This window comes from Bos grunniens, chromosome 13, assembly GCF_055505025.1.
Source record: "Bos grunniens cultivar Pamir isolate PY7600 chromosome 13, Bosgru_T2T1.0, whole genome shotgun sequence".
NCBI classification, from domain to species: domain Eukaryota; kingdom Metazoa; phylum Chordata; class Mammalia; order Artiodactyla; family Bovidae; genus Bos; species Bos grunniens.
In genome coordinates this window covers 2,679,908-2,700,263 of record NC_141177.1, presented here as the reverse complement: position 1 = coordinate 2,700,263, position 20,356 = coordinate 2,679,908, and the positions used below count along the sequence as shown (strand labels likewise).

Below are 20,356 nucleotides of genomic sequence, written 5' to 3'. Positions count from 1 at the left end.
GGATGGAGGGGTCTGGCCATAAACAAGTGAATCCCAGGCAGTTGACACTGTGATGAGGAAAGAAGCTGAGAAAGTCGACTGAGGTTTACAGATCACAGTCGCGTTGGATGGGGCAGTCAGGGCAGCCCCCCGCCGAGGAGACGATGCCAGGAGATTCTCTAAACGAAGCGGGGGCATGAGGTGTGAGAGTGTTTAGAGGCTGAGTGAGGTCTCGGGCAGAGGAAGCCGCGGGAGTCCAGGCCGAAGCCGCTGTGGGCTTTGGGCATCTCAGCCAGAGGCTGGGGCGGCCGAGCGGAGCCGGGGCGGGGGGCATGGGCCCCGGCAGTTGCATGTCGTTCTCGGGTGATGGATGCTGCTTGGAGGTCTGTGGAAGGAGAGGACCAGTTTCTGAGCTGTGTGTGGGAAGACGCTAAGTGCCGTTGCTCAGACCGTGGGAAGGGGAGGCTGGGGCCTGCAGACGGGCCGCAGACACGGCTGTCTGAGCAGACGCCGGAGGCTTGGATGTCTACGGCAGCGGCGGAGGTTGTGGGGATCGGCTGGACTGTGGGTGAATTTTTGAAGTTCAGGCCCACCCATGCAAGAACACGATGCTAAGGAGGACGTTGATAGCAGCATGTCTTTTAAACAAGCTGTTCTAGATTCCCCAGAAAGTATTTGCTATTTCATTATATCAACATCTGTTTCCCAGGAACCTTCTCTGTGCGATGGGGAATCTGCAGGGATGCCAGGCCCTTGCCCTCCCAGAGCCTCTGCCCCCAAGGGGGTGATCCGCTGGTGTCAGGCCGCCTCCATGGCACTCCCGGGCTCTGGCAGGAGGCGGCCACACGCTCTCCCACACTGGCTCCTCCAGCCCACCCTCCGCACAAGAAACCGAGCGCTCTGTTTTATCCTTAAGACGTTCTTTATGCTGACTCACTCTTTTTTTCCTTCATTGCATTTACTCTGGGGGGAGAAAAAACCTACATATCACAGCCACTGTTGTTCAGTCCCTAAGTGGTGTGCGGCTCTGTGACCCCGTGGACTGCAGCACGCCAGGCTTCCCTGTCCTTCACGTCTCCTGGAGTTTGCTCCAGCTCATGTCCATTGGATTGGTGATGCTGAACAACCATCTCATCCTCTGCTGCCTTCTAGCCCATAGAAAGAAAATCAGTATGACTGGCTTTAGGTAGAACATAAACATAAAAAGAAGTATGTGTGTAATGCAAACCGAGCTTCTTCAGTTCTGGCTTGTTTAGTAGGAGGTCTTTTATCTTAACGGGGTTTCCCAGGTGGCTCAGTGGTAAAGAATATGCCTGCCAATGCAAGAGATGCAAGAGACGCAGGTTCGATCTCTGGGTCCAGAAGTTCCCCTGGAGTAGCAAAGGGCAACCCACTCCAGGATTCTTGCCTGAAAAATCCCATGGACAGAGGAGCCTGGCAGGCTAAAGTCCGTGGGGTTGCAAAGAGCCAGGCATGACTGCCCAACTGAGCGTGAGTGAAGTTTTATCTTAGTAACCACAGTTTGTTGTGGCCATTGTTCCCATTTGATAACCAGTACACTGAGGCCTGGGGAGGTCAGTTGAAGTGCCAAGTCCTTGGACCAGGAGACTCCAGGATGAAATGCCAGGCTAATCCCGTCTTTTTCCTTTTTCTCCCCCATCCTACATAACAAGGGTCAGCAAAGCACAGCCTGTGGGCTGAGTCCAGTCCAACACCTCTTTTTTGTAAATAAAGTTTTATTGGCACACATTCATGCTCATTTGTTTTCACTTTGTCTCTGACAGCTTTTCTGTCGCAAAGGAAGAATTGAATAGTTGCTATAGCAACCATACGGCCCTTGAAGCCTTAAATATTTATTCCCTGGCCCTTTAAAGAGAAAGTGTGCTGACCTTTGTTCTACATAGAAAAATATAAAGTAAATCAAAGTGAATCAGTTATAGTTCATGGAACCCACGTAACATCTACCCTTCCCATGACAGCAATGAAATGTCAGTTAAGACGAAATAAATGCTTTTTGTGAATGATTTTAAGAATCAGGAATTTTAAAAACACAGGCTGAAGTGGCTAACATCAAGAAATTGCTTTTTTTGTTCAAATATGAATTGCTATTATGGATTTATCCTTTCAGTCGGTGCTAAAAGTAAATTCATTGGTTGGTTTTTTTCACTCCTTTAAGAAATATTTATTGAATACACCATACTAATCCAGTAACTGTGATAACGACAGCAAATTTCATGCTGAGCAAAATCTGACACACTTCCTGCCAGAACAGAGCTCACACACCAGTGATTGAGGCAGCTGTTAGTTAAGTAATTGTAAGACCACGCCTACGAAGAGGGCTGTGAAACGGAGGGTGTAACGTGCACAAGAGCACTTTTGAGGGGAAGGGTGCTCGTCAGGGGAGTTGGAGAATGTTCTTCTGGGGACATGAAGTGTGAGGCAGGGACTGAAGGTGAGGGGGTAAGAATAGAAAGAAGATGACGGTCTTCCCAGGCGGAGGGGCCGGCATGCCCCATGGCCCAGGGATGGGAGGGCGCGTGGTGGGCAAGGTCTGGAGGACATAAACCAGAGGAGCGCGTGGACGAGGGCCTTGGGAGGGCAGCTGCTCCCAGTGGCACTGGGCTCAGACACCTGCGTTAAAGAGGCCCTCTCTCTCCCAAGGAAGTGGACGACGTTGAAAGGGTTTGAAGGGGACTGCCTTTTTAGGAGATGGTCTTTGATCTTCATGAGTTTGGGAGTTAGTATCAAATCCCTGATGGCCGTGCGGGGTCCAATCATTGCTTGTGCAAAATATCCCTGCTCTGTATTCGACAATCATCTCTGTTTTCAAAGTCAGATATTCACAGTAACGCTGTGCTGGAGCCGCATGAAACATGCCCAAGGACGGAGTTAAGAGCCCCTATCTAAATGAACCATTTTGCAAATGACATCTCTGGAAATGCTTTCATCACCCTCGCCATAGACTCATCTTCTTTAAATTCATCTCTTTATCTATTTATTCCCTACCCTGAGTCTCTTTCTTTGTAAGGTGCTAACAAGCCAGGTGAAAATTTCCACTAATCTAAAAGCAGATCAGCAACAGGATCTAAGAATAAAGCCATGAAAACATTAACAAATACAGAGGGGTTTGTGGTGGAAGAGCGGAAGGAAAGAACAATGTATTCTTTCAAGAAAATTGCTATTTGAACCCTTCATACTCCTCTGATTGCAGGTTGGTTTCTTTGTTTATTTTCTGGGGGGAAAAAAAAGTCATGAAAGTCTTTGTGATGAGGTGGTATTTGACTCAAGAGCTCAATATTGAGAAAGAACTAACCAGACAAATGTCTGAGGAAAGAATGTTTGAGGAAGAAAGATTGTAAGTGCAAAGGCCCTGGGATAAAAGCAAGCAAAGTGAACCACGTGGATGGAGAGAAGACCAGTGGGCTGGACTAGGTGAATTTACACAGGGCTTTGTCCTTACTGTGGGGAGTTCTGATTTAATTCTCTATAGTAGGAAACAATTATGGAATTTTAAGCAGATGAGTGATGCTGTTTGAGTTATGGTAGTGAAAGATCACATTGTAATAAGCAGTCATTCTGTTTCAGGCACTGTGTGCCCACTTTGGGTCATCTCCTTTCATCTTCCCCACACTCAGTGAAAAGGGACGATTACAGTCGCTTCTCAGATGAGTAGGCTGAAGCTGAGGGGAGCATGTGGCTTGTCCATCTTTTCTGCTGTCACTACATACACAGCAGAGTCAGACCTGAACCCCTGTCATCTGCCTCTGGCTCCTGGCTCTAAACACTCAGTAAATAATAATCTCTGTTGCTTTAACTAATTGTGCTTATTTTTTAATGCTTTCAAGAGTGTTTTGTCAATTGCAGTATTCTTTTCTGCTCAGTTTTTATAAAGAAAAGAGACATGCTTCAAAGTCATCTCTGAAGGAAAAAATAATAAATGTGTAGCTTTCCCTAAAGAATTGCAGGGACACCCAGCTCAAATCTGGCTGGGAGGAGAAGGAAGACCGGCTGCAGCCGTATTTTGGGTTCAGCCATCCCACTTGTGAGAATCCAGAATGTTCTTTGGACAAGCGATCAAAGATGGGCTTATTCCACTCTGTGTTGAGGCATGGCCCATTCGCGTCCTCTTTTTATCTTTCCTGGTAAGTCGGCTTCAGTTTCTCTGATGGTAAAAAGATGAGATCAGCCACTGGGGGATCGGTCGATAGAATCAGGTTTCAGTCATCAAAAAGTTACGTCAAGCGCTAAGCATGAGTTCCCCTCTGCTGCCGGTGTCAGCCTGGGACTTGACTGCAGCACCATCAGTCCTGCCCCTTCGCCCTTGTAGACGTTAAAATACAGGGGCCCTGGGAGTTTGGCAGGAGGGTGCCTTGCGGGGGAGGCACCAGGCTCCAGGAAGGAGGGGGTAGGGAGGAGGAGATTTGCATTCTAAGCATCTTACCCAGCACATTCTATCAACTGCAGAGACATCAACAGATCACTTCTTTAAAAAAAAATAAAGGAAGGACTTCCCCACTGGTCCAGCGGTTAAGAATCCACCTTCCAATGGAGGGGGCACAGGTTCAATCCCTGATCAGGGAACTAAGATCCCAGAAGCCAAGGGGCAACACAGCCTGGGTGCCGCAGCTACTGAGCTCGCTCACACCGCAACGAAGACCCGATGCAGCAAGTGAATGCATAAATGTTTTTAAAGAGGAATTGGGAAAGTTGATTTCAGAGTTGGAAGTGGGTTTAAAATGACCTTCATCAGTTATGAAAACAGCACTTGTGTATTCTTATCAGGGTTTCTCTTTTAATTATACAACATTTATTGTTTCCATTATGATAATTGTAAAAACTGTTCATGATTGGAAAGTAGTGAAAGAATACGGGGGGGAAAATTATTCCATAGTCCTACCGTTAGAGAAAGCTAAAGTGAAGACCCGCTCTGTCCTCTGTGTGTCTGCTTCAATCATTTCTTGAAGCCAACCTTTTTTGTTGTTTCAAATGGTAGGGCTGTATTGTATGGCTGGTTTGTGTGATAAGCAGCCTCCAAGATGGTCCCAGTAAGCCCCGCCTCCTGGGATCTGAACCCTTGTGTGATCACCTCCTCTTGAAGAGGGATGTACTTACTGACTCACCTTTGATAAACGGAACTCGGTGAGCATGTTGGGACGGCACGCAGTCTTTCTAATCAAGATTAGGTTATGAAAAGTCCATGCCTCCCATCTTAGTTTCTTGCACACACACTCTCACCGCTTGGGACCTACTTGCAGTTGTCATGTTGCTGTCAGTCCCACACAGAAGCCCGGGTGGTGTGATCAGGAAGCAAGGGAGACACCCCAGTGGCTCGCTCACAGTCACCTACCAAAACTCACGGGAGCCACTTCCGAGGCTGAGTCTTCAGCCCCAGTTTTGAGAGGAGTGCAGCCCTAGGCAACAGCTTGACTGCAAACTTGAGAGATGCCCTGAGCTAGAGTCACTTACCTAAGCTGCTTCCAGATTCCTGAACCACAGAAACTGTGAGATAATAAGTGTTCGTTGTTGTTAGGTACTGAACTAATGGGAAATTTGTTTCCCAGGAATAGATAACTGTTAAAATTTTATATTCTGATTATTTTCCCATTTAATTCTGTCTTCCATATCTTACCAAGTTGTAACATTTTATTTGTAAGAATCGTGTTTATGCAACAATATCAAGTATATGTACCAGTGTTTATTCAATCATTCCCCTGTTAAAAGGCATTTACTTTGTTCCAGTTTTTCTGCTGTTATAGACACCACTGTGGTGAACATCTTTCTATGTAGAACCTTCTGTGTGTTTAGCTGTTATATTAAAATAGGTTGGGGTGAGTAAAGATTAGGAATCAGCTTGGATTTACTTGATTGAAAGGTGAGAATAGTTGTATTTCTCTAGATTCTTACTACACATTTGCTTCTCAGTAGGGATAAATTTTTAAAAATTAATTTTTTTTAATTAAAAAAGTCTGCCACAAAAAAGTATGAAAACTTCCATATTATCTCACCTTTGTCTTTTATTTGATGATTGGTAGTATGGCAACTTCAGCCTTGAAATTAGAAGACCATTGCGTCCTGGCAGGAAAGCTATGACAAAAGCAGACAATGTGAAAAAGCAAAGACAGCACTTTGCTGACAAAGGTCCACGCAGTCAAGGCCATGGTCTTTCCAGTCGTCACTTTCAGTTGTGAGAGCTGGACCATAAAGAAGGCAGAGCGCTGAAGAATTGATGCTTTCGAACTGTGGTGCTGAAAGGACTCCTGAGAGTCCCTTGGACAGCAAGGAGATCAAACCAGTCAATCTTAAAGGAGATAAACCCTGAATTCTCATTGGAAGGACTTATGCTAAAGCTGAAGCTCCAGTACTTTGATAACCTGATGAGAACAGGCAACTCAGTGAAAAAAAACCCTGATGCTGGGAAAGATTGAAGGCAGAAGGAGAAGAGGGCAACAGAGGGTGAGACAGCTGGATGGCATCACTGATGAAGTTGACCTGAACTTGGACAAACTCCGGGAGGAGGTGAGGGACAGGAAGGCCTGGCGTGCTACAGTCCATGGGGTTGCGGAGAGTCAGACACGATGGGGTGACTGAACAATGATAACAGTACAATAGGCAACGTATTTTATTGTTTTATAGATATTAAAAGGAAGAGACCATTTCCAAGATCAACTTCTCTTCTTAAGGAATCAGAACTTACATAAGGTTCAAAATACTGAGATGAGCAACTGAATGTTCCTCTAAGAGAACTTTCTATGATGACCATGCTCTTTATCTGCACTGTCTGCTTCAGGAATCACCAGCCACCTGTAGCTATGTGGTTAAATTAAGGACTAGCCTTCTATTAGAAGGAAGAAATTGAAGTTTCAGAAGTTTTTACCTACCCAGCGATGACCCATCTTCCCTCTTCATTGCCTTAAATAGAATTTCCTGTTCATGGGACAGACACTGTAATCCCAGTCACATCATCTCCAAGTGGCCATCAGTAAATAAGTACCTGTTGCCTGCCACGGGAGGACGAGGCTAGGGGGACCCAGCATCACTGATGTTTGAGATGCAACGGGTCCTTGTTTGATGGTTATGTAATCACACCTCCTATTTCATGCCTGCTTCTCCTCTCTAACATCCCTACCTACTAGGCTCTCAAACAGTAGGATTTGTTGTAGAGGCTGAAATGGACGCATGGTTGGGTGGGTGACTAGATGGGTAGATGAATGGATAAAAGTAACAATAATAGATAACACTCACAGTGTACCTAGTAAATGTCAGAATTTGGGTCCAAGGCTTTTCCTGTGACATTTCGTTCTGATTCAATCCTCGGAATACCCCCAAGAGGGAGGTGTGATTAATTCTTCCAGGTTGACAGGTGAGGAAACTGAGGGAATAGCTAGTGTCTGAACCGTGAGACGTCTGCCTTCAAGTCTTGTCCTTCGCTGCTACCCTACATCAACCATGAAACTGTGAAATGTTCACACCATGCAGTATTTATACCTTGTCACACTGTTACCGGGGTGCTTGGAATTTTTCTCCCTCAGGCAGCTACAGATGCTAGGGAGGAAAATGCTGGAAACTGACAGGCACCTCAGTTCTCTCCAAAAGTGACTCTTTCACTTTTCATTGCTGACCAACTTCTGATGTGTCAATGGTATACTTATGTGGTTAACTGTTTGCCTGGGGCAGAAAAATAAAGCTTCTGGCATGCAATTAAAACCTCGTCTTGCCCAATTGGGCAACTAATGGGATCAGCAAGAGTGGAGCCTGCCTAGTTAAGGCGTAGTTTGCATCTCAGATCCATTTCATGGGGCAAGTGACAGACTGGCGGAGTGGCGTCGCCTGATTGTTCAATTTGAGACGTAATTGGGGAATCCATGAAGCCACCCTTGACTACCCGTGTGTGTTCGCAGGCAGGCCCCCACGTGACTCTGACGGCAAACACGTGCAGAGGCACCTGGATGCTGAGCTGCCCTCTGATTGGTCCATACGCCTGCCTGTCATCCCACACTCTGGTCCAGAAATGGAGATGACTGACATGGGGTTGCGAAGAGTCGGACTCGACTGAGCGACTTCACTTTCACTTTTTACTTTCATGCATTGGAGAAGGAGATGGCGACCCACTCCAGAGTTCTTGCTTGGAGAATCCCAGGGACGGGGAAGCCTGGTGGGCTGCCGTCTATGGGGTCGCACAGAGTCGGAGACGACTGCAGCGACTCAGCAGCAGCAGCAGCACCATGAACATTCTAGTTTAAGCTAGTGGCGAGTGTTTAGTGGTCCCATCACCAAACCCAGGGACTTGTTCTGCCTGCAGTGGTTAACAAGAAATTAATACAAAGTGAGGATGTAATAAAAATTAGACGTGTCTGCCCTTTGGGGATATTGTCAAGAGCTTATATAGAGGCCTTGCTTACGGTCCCTGTCCTTAGTTTTGTTATGGAAAGTGGTGTTGGGGCAGTCTCAACCACTTCTGTTAACCGAGTTAGTTTGGGCTCACGTTATTCAAGAAATGTTCACTAAAAACCAATTGTGAGTGAAACACTTCCCTGGCTACATGCAGCTTACATCAGGGGTGAGATAAAAACAATAGACAAGAAAAATAAATATGTAACCAAGACAGCCATAACTATAAAGAAAACAAAACCAATGACCAATAGTGACTGCCTAAGAATGGGGGTAGGAAGCAACATCGGGGACAAAGGTCAGAGCGAGGTGACATTTCCGCTGAGACCAGAAAGCTGAGAAGGAGCTGGTCCTTCAGAAAACCCGGAAGAAGAAGGAAGAGCATTCAGACAAAGGAGACAGCAAGTGCAAAGGTCCTGGGGTGAGAAATAGTTGGGTTTGTTGTTGTTGGAGCAGAAAGGTGGTGGCCGGAATACAGTGAGTACAGAATGAGGCAGAAAGATGAGGGTGGGCAGAGGCCAGCAGGAGCCAAGTCCCACATGACCGTGCGCTCTACAGAGAGGTCCTCATCACATGTCAACATATTTTCTTCATATAGGTGAGAAAGCTGGCCCTCAGACCTGCTCAGTAACTTGCCTGAAGTCACACAGGTGCAAAGTGGGGAGATTTGTTTATCTAACCCTAAAGCTCACTCTCCAAGTCATCAGACTGTAGTGCTGCTTAGACTTTGAGGCCGGACCTTGAGTTATGGCCCAGAATGTTAGGGAGCAGTGTGCGTGTGTGCGTGTGTGTGTGTGTATGTGAGTGTGTGTGTGTGTGTGTGTGTGTGTGTGTGTTTAATAAGGGATTTCTCAGCGTTTCTCAAACCATATCAGTTGTCTGACATGTTAATCCATAATCCCTTGAACACTGTGATCTTCAGTTGTCTCTGTGGAGGGCATGGTGCTCGAGGGAGGGGGCCGAGGGGAGAAGGCAGTGGAGGGTGGACTTCGCAACGTCCCATCAAGCATGTTCTCACTTGATCGGGTGTCACGGCACCCGAAAGGGTGAAGAGGAGGGTGCAAAGCTGTGACGTTACAAGTGTGGCTTTGCCAGGTCTGCTGACAGCAACACCCCTGGTTGAACAAAGAAGAGAGAGTTGAATGTGTGAATGACTGGGTCCTTCAAACTACTTTTTTCATGCCCAGGTGACAAAAAGTCCCTGGAACATTTCTGTTTGTCTTGCTGACAGACCAGCTGCCACCCTCTGGCAGAAAGTGGCCGAACAATCAGCGTGCCGGGAGTGGGCAGTCTTGTTTGACCATAGGTCTTCTCTGGGACTACTTGGCCACTGTCTTTGGGGCATAGTGGGTTTGTGATTGTGTCCAGAAGGCAAGCAAGCCTTAGTGCCCCGGTTCAAGTATACTTTCAATTTGATGAGCCCAGAGGTTCTCAGCCTTCACTATTGACCTTTCGGACTGGATAACGATCTGCCGTGGGGGCCATCCTGTACATTGTGGGATATTGAGCCTTTATCCTCTAGATGCTTTAGCACCCCAACTCAAAGTTGTGACAGCCAAAAATATCTCCAGATATTGCCAAGTGTACCCTAGAGACAAAAATCCCCTCATCTGCATCTAAGAATCACTGGCTAATTCAAATAGTTCAGTTTATTGAGGATGGAATCTATTCTTGGTTTAACTCCAAATGAGTTAAAATTACATTCAAATATACCAATGCTGACACTAAAAACAGCATCTATGGCTGTTTAAACACTTTGCCTTAGAAAAAATTATGGTGATATTGGAAAAATTGAATTTGTGCCTATCCTGTGATATACTCTGAAAGATGTTTTTGTTTTTCTGTCTCCCTGTATTGGTTAGGATAAATAATGCTAACTACTCTGACAAACAACCCCCAAATCTCAGAGGTTCAACACAATAAACGTGCATGTCTCATGTGCGCAATGTCTGATGCTGGTCTCCTCCAACTGGTGGAACTTCTTTACCATCTGGAGCATCTCACGGTGGCTTCCAAAGTCACTGAAGAAGATGTGGACAAGCCCATCACTTCTGTCATGGTCAAGTGGTGTGGACAAGTCATCACTTCTGTTTCATTGGTCAGACCAACCACAGAACCAAAACTGAGCTACAAAGGAAACTGGGAAATGTAGGACGAGGAAAAGGACACCAAATTTGGCAAACACATAAGATCTGCTCTGCCACAGTCCTGGGTGTCAAATTTTTAGCTTGTTGAATAATGATCAGAATCAGATTTGGTGTTGTTTCTAATGGTCTGGATTTCAGACAAACAGTGTGGACCGCAGCACTGTCTTCCCTCCGTGTGCCAGCTTCAGAATTGCAGAGTCCCCACTCCCACCATCCATTCTGAGCGAAGGCAGCTATGAATGGGCTCTAAGAATCTGTGTTTTACTTGCCCCAGGAAAGTATGATGGATTGGTATATTGGACTCATTGGTCTCAAACCTAAATAGTCTTATATCTTCATTTCTGCTGACCTCCATTAGGGAAAGAGATTTAGAGTTGGTTGTCATGTCAGGCTTTCTTAAAAACAAAAACTATATTATCATATCTGCTGATTTCAGATTTTCCTTCAATTTCTGGTAAACACTACAAGCCCTAATTGTATCAGCTCTTGGTTTCTCCATATCCCACTGCCCATCTCCAACCTGCCGCGTTTCCTTGACCAATGTTCCACCCTCCACAGGAGTTTCTCATGAAATGCAAATCCATTAGTTTTAATCCTTTGCCTGAATCCATCAATGCCCTCCCTTTGTCCTGGGATCAAGTCCAGATGTTTTATCATCTACCTAAAACATCCTTTTTTCTGACTCTCTTTGCAGCTACATCCCCAAAGCTAACATGGTCCCTGGCACATAGTCAGCATTTCAAAAGTTCTGTTGAGTGAATGAATTTGTAGGACGCAGTGAGCTGTGGATGTATGTAAACATAAAATTACCAAAGGAATTAGCTCTAATGCCCTTCCCCCTTTAACACATAAATCAGTTTATATCAGTTCTCTGCAGCGTCAAAAACTTAAGAATAGTTTCTATTTTCATGGGAACTTGCATGTCACTTAAATATTGCACATGTACATATCCAGATATGTCCTTATATATGCACTGTGTGTTATATGAAGGTACTTAGATAGATGTACATTCATTGTACAATATATCTACTTATATATGTGTGTGTGTGTATATGTGTTCAGTTGCTCAGTCATGTCCGACTCTCTGCAACCTATGGACTGTAGCCTGCCAGGCTCCTCTGTCCATGCAATTTTCTAGGCAAGAATACTGGAGCGGGTTGCCAGTTCCTACTCCAGGGGATCTTCCCAACCCAAGGATCAAACCCGTGTCTCTTAAATCTCCTGCATTGATAGGCAGATTCTTTACCTGGGAAGCCCGTGCATTTATATGTATACATACCTAAATATACTTGGTATATGTATGCGTGTATATCTACATATATTTCCCATTTTTTCTGATCTTCATACTACCATGGATGGCAAGAATGCTGTAACTATAGTTTGTGTAACAGATGTGAAAACTGAAGCTTGCAAAGGAAAATTGACTTGAGCCAAGTCACACAAGCTGTGTGACAAAGCCGAGTTTTAGAATTTTTTTAATTTACTTTTTTGCCACACTCCATGGCATGTGGGATAGTCGCCTGACCAGGTATCAAACTTATGCTTGCTGCAGCAGAAGCACGGATTCTTAACCACTGGACCACCGGGGAAGTCCTGCAAAGCCAGGTTTTGAAAGGAGGATTATCCAGCCTCCAAGTCTAGAGCTTTGCCTTTCTATTATACTGCTTTTCTAGAGCTACGCCACTTCTAATTTCACGCTAACATTTATACTGTAAACAGAGTCACTGTTTCTCATAAATCAGCAAATGAAATTGACATCTAGGCTAAAAAGCAAAAGACTGCAGTCTGTATCTACCAGAATGCAATTCTGAAAGGTTTGTGATCGTCTCCTCTTAGGATAGGGTTTTATATTTCCTTACAGGCACATACAAAAATTTGATTGCTCTTTATTAAAAGTTTGGCATAATTTTTTTCTATTTAAATGGAATAAAGCATGGCCAGTCCAGTGACTTTGCTCAAGATCTGCACTCACTCAGTGGGAGAAGGCATCTCTGTTCCTTCCTTGCATGATCGCCTGACCATTCTCTGTCTCACTTCCCTTTATATGGCCCGGGATTTCTCACCCTTGCCATTACTGGGCTAGATCACTCACTGCTGTGGGGAGCTATTCTATGCACCTTCGGTTATTTAGCAGCATCCCTGGCTTCAAGGAGAGATGATTGCAAAATGTCTCCAGACATTGTCAAATGCACCAATTACCAACACTGGTACATATGGTGTTTAAAAGCTTTCTGATCAAACAATGGTGAGATTCATACTATGAAATCTGTATCATTAAAGAGCACTGGTTTGGCTTCCTCAAGGTGAAGGATACTGAGCTTCAGAATGTCTGGGGGCAGGGGCTGGGGGCGTCATGGCCTGGCCCTCACCCTGCCAGGCCCATGTCTCTCTGGCTTTTCTTTCTCTAGACTCCAGTCTTTATGCCTGTCATGATGATCCTCTCAGAAAGAGAAGAAAATAATAAAAAAAAGTTTAAAAAAAACATGTAGTTTCAAAATTACATGGCCTTACAGTCTGTCCAGCTAATAAAATTATGCACCGCAGCTTAAATTTAGACATCGAGCTTCATCTCTTACTTAAATGTATCTGTGTGTTTTAATAGGAACATTCAGCTTTGCTTTTATTAATGCAAAAACATTAAGGCACCAGCCCTCGATCCGAAAGCCTTAAAGGGCTGTTTCTAACAGAACCTGTCATAAAATGTGCTCTCAAGCGTGTCCCCTTTAAGAGACTCCAGAATTAAATGTTCCCGTATGTGAATTTTATTTTGTACAGCACATTTGCTTTATGGCTACAATTAAGTTAGATGTGCCGATAACAATGTCTGTTTTCCATTTTAAATCGCACATTTCAGACAGTGTGCATTGTTTTATTATCTAATCCACATGCTTTTAATTGCAATTATGGTCCCTTATGAGTCCCCTGGGAGGGCATGATTGCAATTAAAAATGTAATTTAAATGTTAATTAATTACATTCATTTTCTAAACTGGGAAAATTTCATTTATTATTTTCATGTGTTGTGCACTTATCCTAAATGCATTACCTTCTAAATGTTTTTTTTTCCCTAAATTAAGTGTTGTGTTTATAAAACAGGGTGTTTAATATCCTTTAAAATTTTTGTGAGAGTATTTGTACAAATTATTACTTTAAATTAATTGATTCTGAGCTATATGCATGATATATATGTTCTATATATAATGAAAATAATTTTGTCAACTTTTCTCAGACTGAAATATGGCATCAAAATATATGTTTCACCTGTTTACTTTCTGATAGACTTTGATATGGAGAGGAAAGTCTGTACTTTTTTTATTACTATCATTATTATTTTTTTTAAACAAAGGGAGAAAGGTATTGTTACTAGAAATGATACAGACCATTAATATGAAAAGGGTTTTCCCTCTAGATGAAAATTGCAATCTAAGGAAGAAATTTATAGTTAGATTAATAAGTCATCCTGCCTCCTATGAATAAATAAGGGAGAGCAAAAAAGAACCATGAAGATATGAAGCCATAAAAATTACTGTAACTTTCCAGGAAAAAAAAAAAAAAAAGATTGTTCTTTGCATATCTCAGTTTATCTGGTTAGGTCTATCAATTTTCTGATAAAAAAAAAAATCAGAAAGTCTTACTTTACCTAGAATAAGAGGGTCATTTTACTATGAAGAATTATAAAGAGACATCTCTGTACTTTAAACTCTGAACCATATCAATTTTGTTAGTTTTAGTGAATTAAAGTGTAAGTCCCAAGACGACAAGAATTTAAATGTTTCTCTCAGTTCAATTCCAAGTATATGCTACATGCAATCAATTAATACAAGCCTTTTGAGGATTTTTTTTTCCTTGTGATTTCTTCTCTAATTTGCCAAACTTTTCTTCAGCTTTTTCATTTTAAAAATGCTTGCTATGTCTGAATTCTTGCTATTTTTTTTTTTTTTTTGGTTCAATATATTCAAAAGATATCTTAGGAAGATTCTAGTCCATCAACTTTTTATCTAGTACCCACTAAATTATTATGTGTGATATTTAGGAAGACATAGAGAGGAAAGAATAAATTCAGGTTTTAGCATGCTCAGCAAGTATTACGGGGTCTTTACTCTGAGGTTTAAATTTGTAAAATTTGCTTATGGCCCAGGTGGTGTTGCTAAACCCTCACACCAGCACTGGGAAGCGAGCATCACCATTATCTCTGTTTAATGGGTGGGGGTGGGGGGGGAACTGAGGCATGGGCCATCCTGGTAACTCGCACAGCCTAGAAAAAGTCAGGCTAGGATGAGTGCACCCAAGGCTGACTCCAGCCCTTCCCCTCCATTCCACACTGTGAACCAGAGCACAACGAAACACTGGCACATCTGTGGGAGTTACGTGGGTGGACCCCGCAGAGCAAGCAGGGAGGAGGCTTGAGCACCAGGCTCTGCAGCCAGACTCCACGGGCTTGCATCCACTCAGCTTTAGTGAATCTCGGGTGAACTAACCTGGCCAATCAGCTTCAGCCTCCTCTTCTGTGCAATGGGCTGATAACGGTAGCTGTCTCGTGTGTGCTGAAGACTCAGTAAGCACGGTGTAGGCGTGTGGACAGGCAGCTGCGGCCATGACTGCCATGAACGTGGCCTCTGCCTTCAAGCGGCTTACAGTCCAGTTGCACATGAGGAAGGCCAACAGTGAATGGCTTGAACACAATCAGATAGAGCAAAATAAAACAAAATCACTGAAACGTCCATCGGTGAAGGGCTGCTCAAATCAGTTATGGCATGTCCGCATGACAGAATGCTGGGCAGATTTTAAAACAATAATAAACTGATCCATATGTTCTGATATGAGTCAAGATGCTGAGCTTATTGTTAAGTGGGAAAAGCAACATGCTGAACATTTGTGTGATGGAGAAAGAGATGGATGGAGGTGAGTAAGTAGGTAGAGATCCTTTTTGTAAATACACAAACGTGTTCTAGAAAGATACCCAGTAGACTGTAAACAGTGATTGTTTGAAGATTGGAACTGCAAGGAGCAGGGTGTGGAAGGCACAGTCAAGATTTTTTTTTCTTACTTTTTACTTTATATTTTGCTGTATAGTATGTGTTTTTTATTCTATGTAATACTGTTAATCTTAAATAAAACTTTGAATTCACACACATACAGACACACACAGACACATCTGTGAGAACTGGGTTCTGACCACAAGAAAATTCAAGAAAGAAAAGGGAGAGACATCATGAGATGCTGGAGCCAGGAGTGGCTTTATCCGTGTGTTGTATTAATAGCTTCCATGGCTTTAGAATGAGGGAGGCAAGGCGTCGACAGAACCAGAGCAAAAGCAGAGCATCAGGGCTGGGGAGGAAGCTGCAGAGCCCTGTCCAGCAGCAAGGGGGTGGCCAGCTGGACCGAAGGGAAAAGAAGATGATGCAGAGGAAGGAGGAAGTCATCCTTCCGCTAAAATTTATCCGTTAAAAAGTAAAATCAGGCCAAAATAGGAAAAAAGAAAAAAGTAAGAGATTTCTTCAAACCTGAGAGAGTGTCACAAACCCCACTGGCACCAGGGCGATGGGGAGTCAAGTCTTAACCGTTTTCGAAAGCTACCCCCCCAAGGCGGCATCATGAGCACTCCGGCATCTTTTTACATAACTGTATTTATTTGCTTATTTTTGGCTGTGCTGGGTCTCTGTTGCTGTGAGGGCCTTCTAGCCGCGGCAGGTGAGGGCTCCACTCCAGTCGTGCTGACAAGCTTCTCACTGCAGGGGCTGCTCTTGTCGAGGGCAGGGGCTCTGGGCACTCGGGCTCCAGGAGTTGGGGGTCCTGGGCTCCAGAGCACAGGCTCAGTAGCTGTGGCCCATGGGCTTCGCTGCTCTGGGGCATGTGGGATCTTCCTGGCCCAGGGATCAAACCCGCGTCTCCTGCACTGGCAGGCGGATTCTTTGCTGCTGAGCCTCCAGGGAAGCCCATTCCTGCGTTTTCGGTGAAGGTGGCAGGAGGGCAGCGGGCTGACAGCTGGGCTGTCTTCAGGACTGCAGTGGCCGCCGGCGTGCCCGTGGGCCTTTGGCACCCATGCCGTGAGGCTGCGGACACCTGCCTCGGACACTGTTGTAACCTGAGTTAGCCCAGCTCTCACGCTGCACCAGCCTCCGGGACGTCTCCGGTTTTCTCTCAACGTCTAAGTTTTTCTCTCTCCATCTCCCCTCCCAAATGTCTTCCCATTCTCTCTCCCTCTTCTTTCCCCCTTCCCCCACTCCTGCCTTCAGCTTCTTCCTAAAAGGCCTCAGAGAACATCTTAGCCTAGCACACTTCCTTCCTCAACTGTGAAAGCCTTCGGCCCCCTGTGGCCAGCAGGTGTCAGAGAGACCAGACCTGGAAACCTCCCAGGAGGAGGAGGCTTCTAGGCTCAGCTCCCCGCAGCCCCCAGGTTCAGGGACCCAGCGAGCAGGTTTCTCAAAGCCCTTCTAACAGAGTTACCAGCGGGGTAGGGAGGATGACACACACCAAGCAAGGCTTGGACGTGACCGTGAGCTCCTTCCAACCCATGCAGCTTCCGTGCAAGCATTGAATACTGCCTGTGCCCCGAAGCAGGACAAAATTCCCTAATTATTTCCAGGACTTAAGTTTAAGTAACAGAATATTCACAATGGAATCAACATTGTTATCTTAAAATTATATTTTTATATGGGAGTGAAGACTTGAGAGTCTCTTGGACTGCAAGGAGATCCAACCAGTCCATTCTAAAGGAGATCAGTCCTGGGTGTTCTTTGGAAGGAATGATGCTAAAGCTGAAACTCCAATACTTTGGCCACCTCATGCGAAGAGTTGACTCATTGGAAAACACTGATGCTGGGAGGGATTGGGGGCAGGAGGAGAAGGGGACGACAGAGGATGAGATGGCTGGATGGCATCACCAACTCGATGGACGTGAGTTTGAGTGAACTCTGGGAGTTGGTGATGGACAGGGAGGCCTGGCGTGCTGCGATTCATGGGGTCACAAAGAGTCGGACACGACTGTGCAACTGAACTGAATTGAACCGAGGGCTTTCCAGGTAGCTCAGTGGTAAAGAATCTGCCTGCCAAGCAGGAGATGTGAATTCAGTCTCTGGGTTGGGAAGATCCCCTGAAGAAGGAAATGGCAACCCACTCCAGTATTCTTGCCTGTGAAATCCCATGGATGTAGGGGTCTGGTGGGGACAGTCGTGGGGTCGCAAAAGAGTTGGTCACCACTTAGCAACTAATCATAAATAGGAGTGGATTGTGTTATGCATTTTTGTAGCTTACCTGCCTTGCCTGGGAAAGAGGATACCCAAACATTCCAAGGAATAACTCTTGCTGTAATGCAACGTAGCTTCAAGTTTGGTACAGAAAGGACTTTGGTGGCTTATGTGAGGATGCAGTTAGTATCAACTATTGGCTAAGGTTTAGTCATGTTCGTTTCAGGTGTCCTTGTGCTGAGGGATCTGCTGGGGATCTCACTGAGATGTGGATTCTGATTCTGAAGCCTGGGGGTGCCCTGGGACACTAATTATCCAAGGGCTTCCAGAAATACCCATGCTTCTGCTCCTCAGACCACACTCTGAGAAGCAGGAATTTAGACTGGATGCCTCTTTTCTCTTCTGTCCCTCAGGGCTGCATTATGACTTCCCTGGACTTATGGTCCCTTTGCCTGGGGAACCCCTCCTCCATAAAAAGAAATTTAAAATTATATTTTCTGGCTACATTGGTGCATAGATGAGTATATTCATATTCTCTACTGAGATGGTGGGCTTCCCTGGTGACTCAAACAGTAAAGAATTTGCCCGCAATACAGGAGACCCAAGTTCAATCCCTAGGTCGGGAAGATCCCCTGGAGAAAGGAATGGCAACCCACTCCAGTGTTCTTCCCTGGAGAATCCATGGACAGAGGAGCCTGGTGGGCTGCAGTCCTGGGGTCACAGAGTCGGAGAAGACTGAGCAACTAACACTGCCACTACTGAAACACATTCTTTCATTTCAAAGTTTATTTTTCCAATTTCCAAGAAATGAAAATATTTTCTTGGAGACCTCATATTGTTGTTCCCAGGAACTGTCTTTCCAGTGCCCAAAATAGAAGCTGGTCCCACTGACCCTTACTGAGTGTGTGCCGAGATTCTCTGAGTCTCCATTTCCTCATCTGCGAAATGGGGCTCCTAGGGGCTGCCCCATTGCTTTGCATCTCTGAACAGGGCCTGGTGCAAAGCAAACGCCCTGGAAATGTTAGCTTCTGTTGCTAAAAGTTGCCCGACTCCTGGTAACTGTCATTGTCTCATGACCTATTGAAAGTCAGATTCTACATACATTACTGCTCCTCTCTTAAAGCTCTGCTTGATATGTCCCACTGGTTACATGACCCGGATAATTTCCATGAATTAACCTCCGTTACCTTCCATTTCTGTGCTACCCTGCTGTCCCCCTTCAGCAAGGCCCCATCATCTCTTGGATGAGGCCGACAGCAATGCCACACTAACTTCTGCCGTGACACTCGACCTCCCGCGAACGCTCAGCCATGCATTTGCAGCTCGCTCTCTAAGCTCATCATTTCGATAGAAAGGCGATACAGCCCTGATGGATCTTGAATTAGCTGTCGATTTCTCTGCCTGTCATTCAGGGATGGGGAGGGAACCACAGGGCTAATTGCACCAGGCCCTGCCATCATTGTTCGCGTGTTCCTTGTTGCTTTTAGCTCTTGACTCCTCGTTTTTAGTTCCCCAGTTCCAAGACTCCATCCATTATAAGGCATAACAGAGATTGAGCAAAAGCTTTATTTGGTGGTGAGGATGGGTGAGAACAGAGGAAGAACCCTACGTATTAAATATACACACAAATTGCAAATTGCCCAATTTCATGTGAAAATTGATAGTTGCAGAGTGAAGAAGAGGTGATCATATTTTATGAGGCTTAATAAAAGCCCCCAGTCCCATTAACAAAACAGTCATCACAAGGTCCTCAGCCTCACTTTACAGGAAGATAGACCAAAACTGCATTTAATTTTCCTTTGTAATATTTTTTGAGCCATCCATATAATCATAACATCCAGGCCCTACCTGATAGATGCAGAATTTGCTATAGATTTGAATTTTCAAAGCGTAGCCTTTTTTTTTTTCCCCTCCTACAGGAATTTCCATCACACATACTCTGAACTAATAATTTCAGTTCATAAGTTTTCTTAGGCACTTTACATAGCAAGTCAAAGTATTCATTCATTAAAAGCACAGCCTGAGCTTTTAGCGTGATTTCTAGAAAGGAGAGGCAAGTCAAAATCCTGCCAGTTGGTTGGCCTGTTTTCTGTTTGGTATCTTCATCACAAATCTTTCCCTTTGATACAGTTTCAGATCTCACTGCCTTTATTGATGGAAATACTGATGCTTCTATTACAAAAGTCTCTCTTTCCTCCAAAGGGATTTCCATCTGAGTCTTTTCCTTGTTCATTCTTCCAAGTAATTATTCCAAGTTTACTCATACCATTTCCAGCCCTGGTCTCCTCTGCCAACCTCAATTCTAAAACAGAAACTGGGTGGAGGGATTATCAAATCTCTAGATGGGAAATGTGGAAAATATTTAGAAATATTCATTAAGCTTTACTTCTAGTCATCATTACTTAGTCACAGGCGCTACATTAGTAATTGTCTCCTTGCAGAAAATACACAAGCTGTTTGGGAGCTTTGTCGGGAGTGCTGTGATGACAGAGGCTCTGGACAGGTCAGAGGTGGGACATCAGAAGGACAGGCTGACCAGAAGGTTGACAAGGTTTCTGAGCCCCCGAGCCCTGGCCCGAGTGGGCTTCCTACGGGAGAACAGACAGACACCTGGTCAGAAACATCCAGACAGTCATCCACTCTCCCCTCTGGTTTT

At 44.8% G+C, this 20,356-nt stretch overlaps 1 protein-coding gene and 1 long non-coding RNA gene across 8 annotated transcripts in view; both read left to right on the top strand.

Moving 5' to 3' along the window:
* TSHZ2 (teashirt zinc finger homeobox 2) overlaps positions 1-20,356 on the top strand; it is a 508,475-nt gene that overhangs the window by 186,194 nt on the left and 301,925 nt on the right. The gene's annotated exons all lie outside the window — the stretch shown is intronic.
* LOC147359969 (uncharacterized) overlaps positions 1-20,356 on the top strand; it is a 104,109-nt gene that overhangs the window by 27,454 nt on the left and 56,299 nt on the right. Inside the window, exon 1 of the long non-coding RNA XR_015138835.1 lies at positions 1-20,356. This exon is cut by the window's left edge and continues 27,454 nt beyond it; it is cut by the window's right edge and continues 39,937 nt beyond it. This is a non-coding gene — a long non-coding RNA (uncharacterized LOC147359969).